Raw genomic sequence first — 18,779 nt, 5'->3', positions numbered from 1 at the left:
TCCTCTGGCTACCAAAGCAGGGATGGGGCTAGAATCCCATAAAGACCCTACAATCTTCCCACCATATATCAAGCCTAGTTCAGGAGAGTAATGGTTTATTTCTCACTTGCCTGGATAAATACAGTTCCAACAAATATATATCGGCAAACCTTCATTGTCACTGGATCAAAGTAAATTTATTATCAATGTACATATATGTCACCATATACTACCGTGACATTAATCTTGTGGGTACTCAGGGTAATCAGAAAGAAATGCAATAAAATCAATGAAAGACTGTTTACAACAAAGATGGACAAACAACCAATGTGCAAAAGATGACAAATTGTACAAACACAAAAAAGAGAATTGAAAACAAAATAATAATAATAATACAAAATAAGTAAGTAATCCGTTGAGAACCTGAGTTGTAGAGTTCTTGAAAGCAAGCCCCTGGGTTGTGGAATTAGTTCAGTGTTGAGTGAGTGATGTTATCCCTTCTGGTTCAAGAGCCTGATGACTGAGGGGAAATAACTGTTTCTAAACCTGGTGTGGAACATGAAGCTCCTGTACCTTCTTCCTGATAGCAGTGAGAAAAGAACATCACCTGGATGGTGGGGGGGGGGGGGGGTCTTTGATGATGAAGCACTATGCCTTGTAGATGTGCTCAATGGTGGGGAGGGCTTCACGTCTGATGGACTGGGCTACACATGGCATTTTATGTAGGTTTTTCTGTTCAAGGGTATTGGTGTCTCCATATCAGGCTCGATGCAACCTGTCAGTATACACTCCACAACTATAGAAACTTGTCAAGGTTTTAGATGACATGCTGAATCTTTATAAATAAAGTGGAGGCACTGTCGTGTAATGGCATTTACGTGCTGGGCCCAGGGCAGATTCTCTGAAATGCTAACACAGGGGAATTTAAAGTTGCTCACCCTCACCACCTGTGATCCCTTGATGAGGTCTGGCTCATAGACCTCTGGTTTCCTCCTCCTATAGACAGTAAACACCTGTTTTGTTTTGCCAGCATTGAGTGAGATGTTGTTGCTGTAGCACCACTCAGTCAGATTTTCAGTCTCCCTCCTCTATGCTGATTCGTCACCACCTTTGATTCGGCCAACAACAGTGGTGTCATCAGCAATCTTAAATGTGGCATTGAAGCTGCTCTTAGCTTCACAATCATAAGTATAAAGCGAGGAGGGCAGGAGGCTGAGCACACAGCCTTGTGCTGGCGGAGATTGTGGAGGAGATGTTGTTGCCAATCTGAAATGACTGGGGTCTGCAAGTGCGGAAATCGAGGATCCAGTTGCACAAGGAAATCTTAAGGCCTAGGTCTTGGTGCTTATTGATTAGTTTTGACAGGATGATAGTATTGAATGCAGACGTATTGATGCACTGGTTCCTATCTCTGGAACTCCTTGCTCAACAGCATTGTGTGAGTATCAGTGAACCCCACCACCTCGTTGTGACATTTCTGGTCATGGCAACTTGCCTTTACAGGAGACACAAATCCAAAAATTCGAGATATGGAAAAATTTCTCTCTCACTGAATTTATGTCTTAAAAAAAATCGAAACACAATAAGCAATTAAATAAACAAGCATTATTTCCCCAATCACATTTCTTGATGCATGTGCAGAAGTGTTACGGAAAACCCTGATACTGAATTTTTGCCAGAAACCTAACCCTCTCCCTGCCCTTGCCCTTCATCGATAGAATGGTTTCAGTTCAACGAAGTGTGTCAACACCAAAACACCGCAAAATGATTATTTTATTGCTTATTATGCAAGTCCATGTGTTGCATTTTGGATCTGTGATACTTCTTTATTCTCATTAGCCTCAGTAACTGGGTATCATAGGAATCAATACACCTCCAAGGAGATTGCTCAAGTTGCAAATACTATTTACTCTACTGTTTCCATGTTTAACACAATTGTCCTAAAGAAACGGTTAAATTCATGAGAATAGTCATTGTGGACCTTAAGGACCTAAGTTATCCAGTGGAATAAACATTCATTAGTTAAACATCGAACTTAGAACAGCACAGTACATGCTCATAATGTTGTGTCAACCCTTTAAAGTGTGCAAGGATCATTCTAATCCTTCCTTCCCCATTTTTCTTTTATCCATGTGCCTAGCTGAGTCTCTTTAATGTCATTAATCTGTCTGCCTCTACCCCCCACCCCTGGCAGTATATTCCATGCACCTGCTGTATAACTCTCTCTGTAAAAAAAATTATTACCTTTGAAATTCCCCCTATGCTTTCCTCCCAACTTCTTAAAGTTATGTCCTCCTGCATTGGCCATTTCTGCCCTAAGAGAGTCTCTGGCCATCTCTGGTCTCTGGTCTCTGGCTCTGTCTCTTTACATCTTGTACACTTCTATCAAGTCAACTCTCATTTCCCTCCTCTCTAAAGAGACAACCCCTGGCTTCCTCAGCCTATCCTCATAAGGCATGCTCTCTAATCCAGACAGCTTCCCAGTAAATCTCAGCACCCTCTTTAAAGCTTCCACCTCCTTCCTATCAGAACTAAACACAATACTCCAAGTGCGGTCTAACCAGGGTTTTATGGAGCTTTAGCATTACCTCATGGCTCTATTCACCAGTTATTGCTGGAAGGTAGTTCCAATCTAACTGAAATTGATCTGTGTCCTTTTTCATCAATGACATAGACATAGGAACAGAACTAGGTCCATCAAATCTACTTCACCATTCAATCATGGCTGATCCTTTATTCCCCTCCTCAGCCTTCTCCCCGCAACCTTAGAATACCGTGGCCAATCAAGAACATATCAATCTCCACCTTAAATACACCCAACAAACTGGCCTCCACATCTGCCTGTAGTAACAAATTCCACAAATTCACCAAGCTAAAGAAATTTCTCTTCATCTCAGTTTTAAATGGACACTCCTATATTCTGAGCCTGTGCCCTCTTGTCCTTGATTCCCCCACCATGGAAAACGTCCTTTCCACTTCTACTCTGTCTAGGCCTTTTAACATTTGAAATGTTACAATGAGATTTCACGCCCCCATCCTTCTAAATTCCAGTGAGTACAGGCACAGAGTTATTAAATGTTCCTCATATGATAACGCTTTCATTTCCAGAATCATCCTGGTGAACCTCCTCTGAACCCTCCACAATACCAACACATCTTATTTTGGATGAGGAGCCCAAAACTGTTCACAATACTCAAGGTGAGGCCTCACCAGTGCCCTATAAAGCCTCAGCATCATATCCCTGCTCTTATAATCTGGACCTTTTTAAATGAATGCTAACTTTGCATTTGCCTTCCTCATCAACGACCCAACTTGCACTTAGGGTGTTCTGCACAAGGATTCCCAAGTCCCTTCGCATCCCAGAATTTTGGATTTTCTCCCATTTAGAAAATAGACTGCACATTTATTTTTTCTATCAAAGTGCATGACCATGCATTTTCCAATATTATATTTCGTTTGCCACTTTCTTGCCCATTCTCCTAATCTAGAACCTTTTGCAGCCTTCCTGCTTCCTCAATAATACCTTATTATCATCTGCAAACTTGTCAACAAAGCTATTCCATCATCTAAATACAGCATAAAAAGAAGCTGTCCCAACATCGACCCCTATGGAACATCACTAGTCAATAGTCAATAGACAATAGGTGCAGGAGTAGGCCATTTGGCCCTTCTAGCCAGCACCGCCATTCACTGTGATCATGGCTGATCATACACAATCAGTACCCCATTCCTGCCCTATCCCCATATCCCTTGATTCCGCTATCTATAAGAGCTCTATCTAACTCTCTCTTGAATGCATTCAGAGACGTGGCCTCCACTGCCTTCTGGGGCAGAGCATTCCACATATCCACCACTCTCTGGGTGAAAAAGTTTTTCCGCATCTCTGTTCTAAATGGCCTACCCCTTATTCTTAAACTGTGGCCTCTAGTTCTGGACTCACCCATCAGCGGGAACATGCTTCCTGCCTCCAATGTGTCCAATCCCTTAATAATCTTATATGTTTCAGTCAGATCCCCTCTCATCCTTCTAAATTCCAGTGTATACAAGCCCAGTCGCTCCAATCTTTCAACATATGACAGTCCCGCCAATCCGGGAATTAACCTTGTGAACCTATGCTGCACTCCCTCAATAGCAAGAATGTCCTTCTTCAAAGTCACTTGTAGCCAACCAGAAAAAGATCCCTTTATTCCCACTTGGTGCCTCCTGCCAATTAGCCAAATGCTCTAACCATGCTAGTAACTTTCCTGTAATACCATTGGCTCTTAACTTAGTAAACAGCCTCATGTATGGCACCTTGCCAAAGGCCTTTTGACTGTCCAAATATACGACATCTACTACATCCCTTTATCTATCCTACTTGTAATTTCCTCAAGGATTTCCAACAGGTGCATTAGGCAAGATTTTCCCTAAAGAAAGCCATGCTGATTTTGTCCTACCTTGTCCTGTGTCACAAAGTATGCCATAACCTCACCCATAACAAATAACTCCAACGTCTTCCCAACCACTGAGGTCAGGCTAACTGGTCTATAATTCCCTTTCTGCTACATCCCTCCTTTCTTAAAGAGTGGAGAAACATTGGAAATTTTCCAGTCCTCTGGAACCATGCCAGAGTCCAATGATTCTTGAAAGATCATTACTTATGCCGCCACAATCTCTACCACTACCTCTTTCAGAACTCTAGGGTGCAGTTCATCTGGTCTGGGTGACTAACACACCTTTAGGTCTTTCAGCTTTTTGAGCATCTTCTCTGTTGTAATAGTAACTGCACCCAGTTCTTTTCCCTCACACCCTTCAACATCTGGCTCACTGCTGGTGTCTTCCACAGTGAAGAGTGACACAAAACACTCACTTAGTTCATCTGCCATCCTTTTGTCCCCCGTTATTATTTCTCCGGCCTCATTTTCTAGCTGTCCTATGTCCACACTCGTCTCTCTTTTATTTTTTATGTACTTGAAAAATCTTTTACCGTTCACCTTGATATTGTTTGCTAGCTTGCTTTCATATTTCTTCCTTTCCTTCCTAATGATTCTTTTAGTTGCAAAGAAATGTGTTCAGTCTGTCTCATTCAAAAGACTAACAACTTCAGAGCAAAATGAGCTTTCAGACTTAGCATTCTTTGTACACTATTCCCATGAATAGGAATCCAGATACAGAAGCTAATGGACTCCATTCATGTTTCTTTCAGATCTAATTTATCTAATTAACAGTGAAGATGGCACAAACATTCGGACTGCAAAGTGCAGATGCAGGGGTAGGATGTTAGGGCAGGGTACAGGTAGAGTTTTGAAACCACTAATTTTATGCTGCACCAGAACAATATCAGATGTGTGTTTTCTATACCACATTTCTTTGGCAGTCTGGACAGTCTGGCAGCCACTTCCAACTGGCATTCTTGCTGAATTTTAATGAGGAGCCTAACGTCTGACTCCATGACCCTGGACAAAATGCGTAGAAGGATATGCCAAGCAAGCTCACTTTGTCTGCACACTTACCAGCAGTCTGCAAAAATACCGACTAAAATATGTCTGGAGTGTACTTAAGCATTTGAGAGGAGAAAACTTGGAACAGAAGTCTAGAACTCACGTCCTGAATTGTTAGGGATTTCAAGGTTAAAAGTAACCGTCACTTTTCTTGGAAAAGTAGAGTGAAGAGCTTTTGGGTATTTCAATGTGACATTTCAAATGGAAGAAAAAACATATTGTTACAGTTATGACAAAAATATGAACAGAAAATGTTTTCAATGAAAGCTAACACTACAGCTCAAAAATGGGCCATTTGGCCCATCTAGTGTGTGCTGAACTATTAATTTGCCTAGCCCCATCCACCTGCTCCTGGACCATAGCCCTCCACAACCCTGCCACCCATGTACCCGTCCAGATTTCTCTTAAATGTTGACATCAAACCTGCATCCAACACATCTACTAGCAGCTCGTTCCACCCCTTGAGTGAAGAAGTTCCCCCTTATGTTCCCCTTAAATATTTCACCTGTCACCCTTAATCCATGACCTCTAGTTTTAGTGTCACCCAACCTAATTGAGAAAAGCCTGCTTGCCTTTCCCCTATCTATATACCCCATTTAGTTGTTGTTCGGTTAATTATTTTCAGAATAGGTAATCAGGATGTTGTTTAACATGTTGTATGCAACCCTTTGAAAAGTATCATTATATTACTTATCTCTGTTTTGCGGACACAGTTGGTCAGCATTCAGTACTTGTACCTGGCATGTCAAACCCGCTGAATTCCTCCAACATTTTGTGTGTTGCTGTGGATTTTCAGCATTTGCTGATGCTCTGGTGTTTAATACTTGCATGAGATTGTCCTTAAGAAGGTGGTGGTGAGACGCTTTCTGACCGTTGCTGTCATTTTAGACCATAAGACCTTGACACATAGAAGCAGCATTAGGCCATTTGGGCCATCGACTCTTCTCCGCCATTTGATCATGGCTGATTTGTTATCCCTCTCAACTCCAATTATACTACAAATACATACTGTTAAGTCTAAAATTCCATGTTCTTGGCCTATCAATGCAAAGGAGTTGCAATATACTTCCCATAAGTCTGCTATCTGCCTTGATAGTAGATGTTATGGGATTGTGAAGTGCTGGCAAAAGAGCACTGGCAAGTAGTTTGTAAATGGACTAAAATGAAGCTACCATGTATTGGATGGATATATAGGGTAAAGTTACAGACAAGCAAATTGCTTTGTCCTTAGTGATAATAGACCACTTCACTTTTGAAACTGCATATATCTATATAAGAATATATTCCATCTCAGTTTTGATATGCTTCATAGATTCCAAAAACACAACTTAACTTCACGAGGAAGTTCTGTTCTTGTTGCTCTCTTTGCCTTGCGGCGCATCGGGTGGCAACGTGTCGTTTCTTTTGCATCTGTCTGTTTTTTACAATTTGCTAGCTCGACATTCAACCCGGTACAGACAGAAAGCATTCAAGGAGCTGGCCGGATCTGAACCCACGACCATTCACCACAAATTCCAGTGCGGATGCCACCACACCACCGACTGCTATCATAAGAAAGTTTATTTTCCATTCATTTACTTGACTTTTTGTGCTACTTTTTTTAATTAACAACAGCAAAAGGAAAATTTTGCAGATACTGAAAATCAGAAATGAAAACAGAAAACTCGGCTGGTCAGGCAGCATCTGTGATTGGCCATTTCAGTTCACTCATCTTTCAGGAGAACGGTGAAAAGTTAAAGGTGAACAGCTATGAAGCTGAAGAGAAGAGGTGGAGGAGGAGAGAACAAGAAGGGAATTCTGTTTAAGGGGTGGAATGCATGAGAAATTAAATGACAGAGAGCAGTTGTAGCGTGAAGTGAAAGAGGTTGGTGGTAAAGAAATGAAATGTGTAAACGGAGGAAGCAGTAACAGAATAGGAAATTACATAAGGAGGATACGGCGAATGAGGAAATCTAAATAAATTCAGTCGATATGTATGTGGAGCTGCTGAAGTTGGTGTTGTGCCTGGAAGACTGGGCTGTGCCTCACTGCAGGTGCAGACCCTTGAATGAATGCTGACCTTTGTTGGCAACATGTTGGAGTTGAACGAAAGAGTAATTGGTCTGGGTTCTATGTGGAACACAAAGGTGACAGGATGGAATCACTCCTGTAGACCAAACAAAGGTAAACCACAAAACAGCCATCCAATCTTCACTAAATCTATGCACAGTAGAACTGACCACATTGAGCAGCATATACACAATTTTAAATGGGAAGTATTGGTCGTTATAAACACAAGTGCTGGAGGAACTCAACAAGTAGTGCAGAATCCTTGCAGGGGAATAAAAACTACCCCCCCCCCCCCCGTTCCAAACTCTGACCTTTTACTTCTTCTCGCCTGCTTATTGCCTCCCCCTGGGTCTCCTCCTCCTTCCCATTCTCCTACAGTTCACTATCCTCTCCTATCAGACTCCTTCCTCTCCAGCCCTTGACCTTTCCCACCCACCTGGCTTCACCTATCACCTTCCAGCCAGCCTCTTTCCCCTTGCCCTTTTAATTCAGGGATTTTGCCCCTTCTCTCTCTGTCCTGAGGAAGGGTCTCGGTCCGAAACGTTCACTGTTCACTCTTTTTCATAGATGCCGCCTGATTTGCTGAGTTCCTCCCGTATTTTGTATGTGCTGCTTGGATTTCCAACATCTTCATTTTCTCCTGTTTATATTTTCGTCTGGACCCTTCTTCAGGACTGGAAAGGAAGGTGAGGGAAGGGAAGGAGGACAAGCTGGAGGGCCGGTATGTGGGGCCAGGGAGATGAAGTAAGAAGCTTTGAGTTGTTAGGAGGAAGAGGTAAAGGGATGAAGAGAAAGGAAGCTGATAGGATAAGATGGAGGACAACAGAAGAAAGGGAAGGAGGGTAAATTATTGTTTTGCCTGTTGGAAGTATTTGAAGAAAAGGAAGGAGGCAAAGGGGCAGTGTTTGCATTTCCTGAGATTATACAGAAGGAGGGGTGATAGTGGAAAAGAAGAATGAACCAAAACATCTCAGACAGAGGTGTAAAATTAAACAGAAAATGTTGGAAATATTCATTAGGTCAAGCAACATCTTTGGCGATCTCTGACATCTGCATTCATACTAATGGATAATGCTGATAATGCTGAGTGCCTCACAGAACAGTTTGCATTATTCTAGTGGATATCACTGTTGCAATTAAAGTAAGTCATCTCAAGCCCAGCAATATAGTTCTGAAAGACAATTCCTCATGCCACCACATAATACAAAATATTTGCAACTTAAGTGAACTGTTGCTTCAACTTTTAGCAAAATATTGCTGAAATTATTGTGCGCCTAACAGCTTGCATAAATCTATTGGATCTCTGAAACTTGGAATGGGGCAGGAAGGTAATGTGGTGCAGAGGGTTGGAACCATCACTTTATAACATCGGGAATCACTGATCAGGGTCCAATCTTTGCCATGTTTGTGCGGAGTTTGTGCGTTCTCCCCATGACTGCATGGGTTTCCTCTGGGTGCTCTGGTTTCCTCCCACATTCCAAAGAGGTACAGCTAGGGTTAGGGTTACTGAGTTGTGGTCGTGCTACGTTGGTACTGGAAGCATAGCAATGCTCGTGGATTTTCTGCAGCAAGATCTTCAGTCTGTGTTGATCGTGGATGTAAATTGACACATTTCACTGTACGTTTCAGTGCGCGCCTATGCGTCTGCTGGTAATGGATTGTATGAAATCCCACCTTCCAACCTCACTGGCCCCTTTCCAGTTTGTGTACTGCTCAAACCGGCCCAGTGAAGATCCCATAGCCTCGGCGGCCCTCCATTCCATCCTGCCCAACCTAGAAAACAACGTTGTTCATTGACTTCAGCTCGGTGATTAGCACGGTCATCCCACAGAGGTTGGTGGGTAAACTGTCCTTGCTGGGTCTCATTATCTCTCTTTTTAACTGGATCTTGGACATCTTTGCAGGAAAGAACAATCTGTCCAATTTGGCAGCAACATCTGAAGCTGAGCACTCGTGCCCCCCCCCCCCCACCACTCCCCTCCCACCCCAGGGTTGTGTGCTCAGCCCACTGCTGTTCACGTTGCTGACTCGCAGCTGCACTGCCAGATCCAGCCCAAACTGCATCATCAAGTTCGCTGATGGTACAACAGCAACTGGTCTCATTAGCAACAATCAACACTGAGAGGAGGTAGAGAGGTTTGTCGAATGGTGCGAGAACAACAACCTGAGTCTCAATGTGGACGAGACAAAAGAGAAGACTGTGGACTTCAGGAAGGCTCAGGTCAACCATTCTCCATTGCACATCGAAGGCTGTGCTGTGGAAAGAGGCAAGAGCACTAAGTTCTTTGGTGCGCACACAGTGGACTATGTAACCTGGACCCACAAAACCTCCTCACTAGTCAAGAAGGCACAGCAGGGCCTACACTTCCTGAGGCATGCAAGACTCCCCAACCCCATTTTAACGAATTTTTACAGGAGCAGCATCGAGAGTGTATTGTCTGGCTGCGGTACAGAAGCTGCAAGGCATCTGGACACAAGACCATTCAAAGGATAGTAAAGGAGGCCAAAAGGATCACTGGGGTTGCCCTATCACCCCAATTTATGACATTTACCAGGGCTGTTGCAGATGAAAAGACCAAAGCATTGTTGAGGATCCCTAGCACATATCCCAGTCTCTTTGATCCATTAGCATAAGGAAGAAGGCACAGAAGCCTCAGGACATCAGGACTAGGGCAGCCAGACTGGGTAACAGTTTCTTCCTTCAGGCTGTGAGACTAAAGAATACCTTGCCATCACTGAGATCTCCTCACGGGGACAGAGTGTTGTTTACTGTTTACCTGTGCAGTGCTTTGCTAATGCATTTTGAATTATATTTATTCATATTTATAATATATTGTTTTCAGTGTTGTGTGTGGTGTATGTTGTGTGGGTGTACCATGGTCTGGAGTAACATTGTTTCAAAGGAACACACACAAAATACTGGAGGGACTTAGAAGGCCAGGCAGCATCTATGGAAAAGAGTTAATAGTCAACAATTCGGGCCGAGATGCTTCATCAGGATTTCCAGCATCTGCAGATTTTCTCCTGTTTGTAACATTGTTTCATTTGGTTGTGTAATCAGACAACAATAACTTGACCTTGAACTTGAAGTTTTGATGTTTTGGTGGACAAGCTACAAATAAAGCTCCTTGTCATAATCATTATGCCAATGACAACCTACAAGGATGGCAAGAGAGAAGTTCAGCAGACCTGGGGCAGGTTTGCAAGGACAGGCATTGAAGACACCTAATACCTCTGAGCAGAGCGAACCACCACACGGCTGCCATCTGGGTATCATTAATGATGTTTTATTTTAACCCAGAAATGACAAAGATTTAAAAATTTTCCATTGTAAAAAAGCATCATTATGATGTTGATATTGGATACCCATGGTGAACAAGGTAGGGGAAACCATGCAAACTCAAAACTACAATTGCAGATGCTGTGGATCAAAGACTACGTACACAACGCTACGTAGCCAACGTTTCGGGCCGAGACCCTTCATCAGGAATCCCAACGTTTCGGGCCGAGACCCTTCATCATGCAAACTCGTTTGGCTGCAGTACAGATATAGAATGAAACATTCTCGCATCTTCTACTCGGGGCACTGGAGTTCATATAGGCCTGCTGGGGTCTCAGCAGGTTGGCACAATTTTGCAGATTACTAATATGTACAAGTTCAAGTTTAATTATCATTCAACCATATATGAATATAGCCAAGCATTCTTCCTGGGCCAGGGTGCAAAACACATGATCAGCAGCACATACTGGAGCACATGGTTACGGTTTCACTAAAACATGCAGTCACACAAAAAAAAAATACAGCCCAAGTTCCTGATCCAGTTTGTTCTCCCACTGAACAAACACCAATGGGAGGGTCCAACCCCTAACCCAGTACGGGTTCCAGTGTGCCCAACAGAGGCCTCTGCTCTCTCCCACCCTGCCTCAGCGTGCCTCTCCTGGACGGCTGCAAGAGGCAACCCTGCAGCTTCGGCCTAGTCCTCGCCACAACCCAGGCAATGCAGCTTCCCCGCCATCAGGTCTCACCAACGACCCAGAGAACCCGACTTAAGGTATTCTGCATTATCAATGTCCAACAGAGTCTTGCAATCTGAATAAAGATGTCCAAGACAATCACTCACTCCATTTGTTGGAACGCACACCATCTCGGCACAACAGTATTCAACAAGTCCAGGCAACAACCTAACAAAGATACGCAGTAAGTCCAGCTCCATCAATGCGGATCAACTCGCTGATGGGGTAGTCCAGCAGTGACTTGCAATTGTAGGAAAGACTTACAAAAATGAACAAATACACTTTTGATGGGACCCAGAGTGCGCCACCATCTTACCAGATGAAAAGTGACTGGATTCATGATTTAATGAATCTAACATCTGGATCATGTCAATGGAGATAAAGAAGATTGATTTTGTTCCCTTCATTTATCTTAGATCAGGAGGAGCTTATCCACAGTACCCTTGAATGGACAGAAGCACAATGGGCAGCACACTAGCCTAACTTAACGCATTCTCAGATTCTTCAAGTGTATCAACTCCTCCTTTCACCATCTCCAATGATTTTTCCTCCACAACGCTCTAGAACAGGAGTTCCCAACCTGGGATTGACGAAGCCCTTGATTAATGGTGTTGGTCCATGGCATAAAAACAGGTTGGGAAGCCCTACTCTGGAATGGAGAATACAAGGGACTTACAATCCACAGTAAAATGTGTGAAGAAACAAATGATTTTCATGGCCACCCTACATTGTTTCTTCTGAAATGTAGAGAGCAGAGCAGGAAAAGGTAAAGTCAATGCTTTCTTGACTTGCTTTACTGCTCCTTCTGAAATATAGAGACCAAAGCAGGAACAAGTAAGGATAGTGCTTTCTCAATTTGCTTGCAATGCTTCTCTAAACAATATTACGCACAACCACCATTGAAGGGAGTGGATGTTTCAGAATCAGGTTTCTTATCACGGGCATGTAACGTGAAATTTGTTAACTTAGCAGCAGCAGTTTAATGCAATACATAATTTAGCAGAGGGAGAAAAATTATAATAAATAGAATAAAACATAATAAATAAACAAGTAAATCAATCACATATATTGAAAAGATTATTTTAAAATGGCAAAAACAGAAATACCATATATTAAAAAAGTGAGGTAGTGTCCAAAGCTTCAATGTCCATTTAGGAATCAAATGGCAGAGGGGAAGAAGCTGTTCTTGACTTGCTGAGTGTGTGCCTTCAGGCTTCTGTGTCTCCTACCTGATGGTAACAGAGAAAAAAAGGACATGCCCTGGGTGCTGGAGGTCTTTAATAATAGACGCTGCCTTTCTGAGACACCGCTCCCTAAAGATGTCTTGGCTACTTTGTAGGCTAGTGCTCAAGATGGAAATGACTAGATTTACAACCTTCTGCAGCTTCTTTCAGTTCTGTGCAGTAGCCCCTCCATACCAGACAGTGATGCAGCCTGTCAGAATGCTCTCCATGGAACAACTATAGAAGTTTTTGAGTGTATTTGTTGACATGCCAAATCTCTTCAAACTCCTAATAAAGTATAGCTGCTGTCTTGCTTTCTTTATGGCTACATCGATTTGATGGGACCAGGTTAGATCCTCAGGGGTCTTGACACCCAGGAACTTGAAGCTGCTCACTCTCTCCACTTCTGATCCCTCTATGAGGATTGGTATGTGTTCCTTCGTCTTACCCTTCCTGAAGTCCACAATCAGCTCTTTTGTCTTACTGACATTGAGTGCCAGGTTGTTGCTGCAGCACCACTCCATTAGTTGGCATATCTCACTCCTGTACACCCTCTCGTCACCACCTGAGATTCTACCAACAATGGTTGTATCGTCAGCCAATTTTTAGATGATATTTGAGCTAATGCTAGCCACACAGTCATGTGCATAGAGAGAGTAGAGCAGTGGGCTAAGCCAGTGTTGATCGTCAGCGAAGAGGATATGTTATCAACAATCCATACAGACTGTGGTCTTCTGGTTAGGAAGTCGAGGATCCAATTACAGAGGGAGGTATAGAGGCCCAGGTTCTGCAACTTCTCAATCAGGATTGTGGGAATGATGGTATTAAATGCTTAGCTATAGTAGATGAACAGCATCCTGGTAGGTGTTTGTGTTGTCTAGGTGGTCTAAAGTCGTGTGAAGAGCCATTGAGATTGCATCTGCCGTTGACCTATTGTGGCGATAGTCAAATTGCAATGGGTCCAGGTCCTTGCTGAGGGAGGAGTTCAGTCTAGTCATAACCAACCTCTCAAAGCATTTCATCACTGTCAATGTGAGTGCTACCGGACAATAGTTGTTAAGGCAGCCCACATTATTCTTCTTTGGCACTGGTATAATTGTTGCCTTTTTGAAGCAAGTGGGAACTTCTGCCCATAGCAATGAGAGGTTGAAAATGTCCTTGAATACTCCCACTAGTTGGTTGGCACTGGTTTTCAGAGCCTTACCAGGTACTCCATCAGGACCTTCTGCCTTGTGAGCGTCCACTCTCTTTAAAGTCAGCCTCTGAGATGGAGATCACAGGGTCATCAGGTGCAGCAGGGATCATCACAGCTGTAGTTGTGTTCTCCCTTTCAAAGCGTGCATAGAAGGCGTTGAGTTCATCTGGTAGTGAAGCATCGCTGCCATTCATACTACTAGGTTTAGCTTTATAGGAATTAATGTCTTGCAGTCCCTGCCAGAGTTGCTGTGCATCCGATGTCATCTCCAACCTCGTTCGAAACTGTCCCGTCACCCTTGAAATAGCCCTCCGCAAATCATACCTGGTTTTCTGGTACAGGCCTGGGTTGCCAGACTGGAATGCCACAGATCTAGCCTTCAGCAGACGACGTACCTCCTGGTTCATCCGTGGCTTTTGGTTTGGGAATGTACAGTAAGCCTTTGAAGGCACACACTCATCCACACAGGTTTTAATGAAGTCGGTAACAATGGCAGCATACTAATCCAGATTTAATCCAATGTGATCAATATCAATCAGTTACTATGTTCTGAGTGGTTCAAAGTTCCTCGCATTTTTTTTACTGCAGAAGCTTGTAAACATTCCAGAAGCTTTAAATGGGAAAAGATCAGGCACCCAGCATAGAGTATCCAACCTTTGCACTGATACTATTGACGATACTGTTGATCCAAATAAAAAGTATGAGTATTGGCCTCCAATGTTTTGGCAGTGTGGTGATTCAAAGTTCAGCATAAAGTTATTATCAAAGTTCACATATGCCACCATAAATAACCCTGAGATTCATTTCCTGTGGGTAATCTATGTAAATACAAAGAAACACTACACAGTCAATGAAAAGCTGCACGCAAGATAGACAAATAAGCAATGTTTAAAAGATAACAAACTGTGCAAATACAAAAAGAAAAACAATCAAACAAAATAATTATAAATATTTAAGCAATAAATATCCAGAACATGAGATGAAGTGTCCTTGAAAGTGAGTCTATAGGTTGTGGGAATGTTTCAGTGTTGGTTGAGTGAAGTTAGCTCCTCTTGTTCAAGAGCTTGAAGGTTGAGTATTACTGAACTTGATGGTATGAGACAAGAAGCTCCTGTACCTTCTTTCTGCTGGCAGCAAGAAGAGAGCAGGACCTGAATGGTGAGGGTCCTTGATAATGGGTGCTCTGTTTCTGTAACTGTGCTTCTTGTAGATGTGCTCAATGGTGGGAGCGCTTTAATTGTGATGGCCTGGGCTGTAGCCACTACTTTTTATAGGCTTTTCTATTCAAGGGCACTGGTGTTTCCATACCAGGCCATGATGCAGCCAGACAGTATAATCTTCACTGTATATCTATAAAAGTTTTAAATGGCATGCCAAACCTTTGCAAACTCCTATGAGAGTGGAGGCACAGGACAGATCCTCTTTAAAGTTGTTCATCCCCTCCACCTCTGATCTCTTGAAGAGAATCTGTTCCTGTAGTCAATCATCAACTTATTGGTCTTGCTGACATTGAGTAAGAGGTTGTTGTCATGGCACTACTCAGCAAGCTTTTCACCCTTCCTCCTATACGCTGATTCGTCACCATCTCTGATTTAGCTCACGAGTATTGTTGTCAGCAAACGTAAGTATAGCATTGGAGCTATGCTGGGCCACACAGTCATAAGCATAAAGCGAGTAGAGCAGGGGCCTGATCATATAGCCTTGTGGTTCCACCTGTGCCAGTAGAGATCGTGGAGGAGATGTTGTTGTCAATCCAAACTGACAGGGGTCTGCAAGTGAGGAAATTGAGAATCCAGTTGCACAAGGAGGTAACGAGACCTAGGTCTTGAAGATTATTGATGACTTTTGAGGGGATGAAAGCATTGAATGCAGAACTGTAGTCAATGAAGACATCCTGATGTATGCACCTTTACTGTCCTGATGCTCCAGGGTTGAGTGAAGAGCCAATGAAATGGCATCTGCTGTGGACCTGTCATGACGGTAGACAAATTGGAGCAGATCCCAGTCACTCCTCAGGCAGGGGTTGATATGTTTCATCACCAACCTCTCAAAGCACTTCATCACAGTCGATGTAAGTGCTACTGGACGATAGTCATTGAGGCAGGTTACCACTTTCTTCTTGGGCACCGGTATAATTGGGTGAGTTGTGTCGCTATTATAGCTTGGGGCATTGGAGTTTGGAGTTCATTTCCAGTGTCATCTGTTAGGAATCTTTGTATTTTCTTCCCATGGAATGCATGGATTTCCCCAGGGTGCTCCAGTTTCCTCCCACTGTCCAAAAAAGTACCGAGTAGGTTAATTCCTCATTGTAAATTGTCCTGCCATTAGGTTAGGTTTAATCAGGCTTGTCAGGGTTACTGGGCTGCCGCAGCTTGAGGGCCAAAATGGCCTACTCCATGGTGTATCATTAAAATAAAATAAAATAAAAAATAATTGAAGCCCGCTTGGAGCAGGTGGGTACCCCAGACTGCCAAAGTGAGAGGTTGAAAATAACCATGAACACTCTTGCCAGTTGATCAGCACAGGTCTTCAGTACCAAGACAGGTACCCCCTCTGGGCCAGATGCTTCTATCTGTTCACCCTCCTGAAGGATGCTCTCAAGTCAGCCTGAGACTGAAATCACAGGGTCATCCGGGGCTATCGGAGTCCGTCAAGATGCCTCCATGTTTTGTTGGTCAAAGTGAACAAAAAAGGGCATTGAGCTCATTTGGGAGTGAAACCTTGTCACATACGTCGCTTGGTTTTACTTTGTAGGAGGTGATAGCATTCGAGCCCTGCCACAGCTGTACAGCATCCTTCTATGACTCCAGTTCGGTTTGGATTGCCACTTCACCCATGAGGTGACTTTGTGATCATCATACCTGGCCCGCTTGCGTTCTACTCGGTCGCCAGACGTGAACACTACCGAGCTGGCCCTCAGCAGATTGCGGATCTATTGGTTCATCTTGTTCTTTTTGGGGAAGACTCCAAATAATTTTGTAGAGACACACAGGTCAAGGGATCAAGAGTGCAAAAAGACAGCTACATCTGAGCACCATGAAGAGTTTAACATGAAACATCTTTTTGAATCAACAGTTCAGCCCCTCCAGTGTATCAAGAAGCCCTTGGATCTGACTGACATAACCAACGTGTCTGAGATTAGCCATATCTCCGTGAAACAGAGAATGCAGCAAACCCTCATTTTCCTCCCATACAATAATCTTGCCCTTAGGTCCTCTACCTTGATCCCTAGAGGCTTTAATTTGCTAACAAGATACTGGATAGAGGAAGCGTTAGACCTGTTTTCATCTGGCTTAGAGTCCTCTCTTCCAGCCATAGTGATGCACCTTTGTCCAGTTAAAGATGCTGTACTTGCACTACTGAGGGTCGAGTCCACAGAGTCTTTCAGGATATTGTGAAATCACTGGCTCATTAATATGGTTTAAAGGTAAATTACTTAAAAGGAAACACAGGCAGTGATAGTAGTTCAGAAGAGGTATATCTGGAAGTTCTATGAGTAGTCCACACAACATCACCTCCTGAAACTAGCATCATCTTGCCCACTTTTGGCATCTTTTGACACAAATGAGACCAATGAAGGTAAGAATTTTTTAATGAGGCTTTTGTTTATTCAAGGTGGCAGTGTAGCATTGAGATTACTGGTCACCTTTCATGCTAATTCTTAATGTTATCCATATTGTCATATACACTGAAATAAGTTTATTTGTCAAGGGAGGAGTTGCGAAAGAGGTGGGACATTGTGGTATTGCTTATGAATAATGCTTTATGTTTGTCAGTTTGGCCAAGAATGTTTCCCAGTAAAACCCCTGAAGCATTATCATGTAGCTTTGACAATTGGCCTCATCTATCCCATACCAGGTTGAAACACTTCCGTCACTTTAATGGTGATTAGGAGTTGTCACCCTGGATAGTGTTACAAAGCCCTCCCCACCAATGACCCACACCTACAAGGGATGCTGCCACAAGAAAGCAGCATCCATCACCAAGATTCAGTTCCAGTCAAGCACCTCTCAAGTCTTCACTATCCAGGCCATTCTCTCTTCCCGCAGCTGCCATTGGGGAGGATCTAGAGATTTAGGTCCCATATCAGCAGGTTCAGGAAGTTATTGCCCTTCAACATCGGGCTTCTGAACCAGCATGGATAACTTCACTCACCTCAACACTGAACTGATTCCATAACTCCACAACTCACGATTTCAGATTTATTTATTTACTTAGTAAATACGCTGTTTGCCTTCTTTTGTATGTTGGCTTTTCAATCTTTGTACGTGTGTAGATTTTCATTGCTTTGTCTTTCTTTGCTCTACTGTGAATGCCTGCAAGTAAATGAATTACAAGGTAGTATACTGTGACATATTCTGCTTTGGTAATAAATTTGCTTTGAACTTTGAACTTTGATTTGTGATCATACCTGGCTAATTTTCTGCTTTGTCAGGAAGAAACCACTATTGGTGGTGCAGGGCTCTTGAGCACACGAGCCAGGGCATTGTCACCATCCAATATCCAATATCAATGTCCACTGCGTTCTGTGACAGTTTTGCTTAACCACGGGATCTGATGATGGATGCTGCTTTTCTGAAACAGCATTTCATGGTTGGGAGTGCTTTACCTGTGATCCACTAGGCCATGTCCACTACATTTTGTAGATTTTCCATTCAAGGGCATTGGTGTTTCCATCCCAGACCATGATGCATATACTCTCCACTACACATCTACATAGGTTTGTCAAAGCTCTAGATGTCTTCTTCACGTTAGAGCCATTGAGTACTAAAGCACTGAAACAGGCCCTACAAGCCATCTAGTCCATGCCAATTTGTTAATCTGTCTACTCCCATCTAC

The sequence above is a fragment of the Hypanus sabinus genome, chromosome 6 (assembly GCF_030144855.1).
Source record: "Hypanus sabinus isolate sHypSab1 chromosome 6, sHypSab1.hap1, whole genome shotgun sequence".
NCBI classification, from domain to species: Eukaryota; Metazoa; Chordata; class Chondrichthyes; order Myliobatiformes; family Dasyatidae; genus Hypanus; species Hypanus sabinus.
This window is presented reverse-complemented; position numbering follows the sequence as displayed.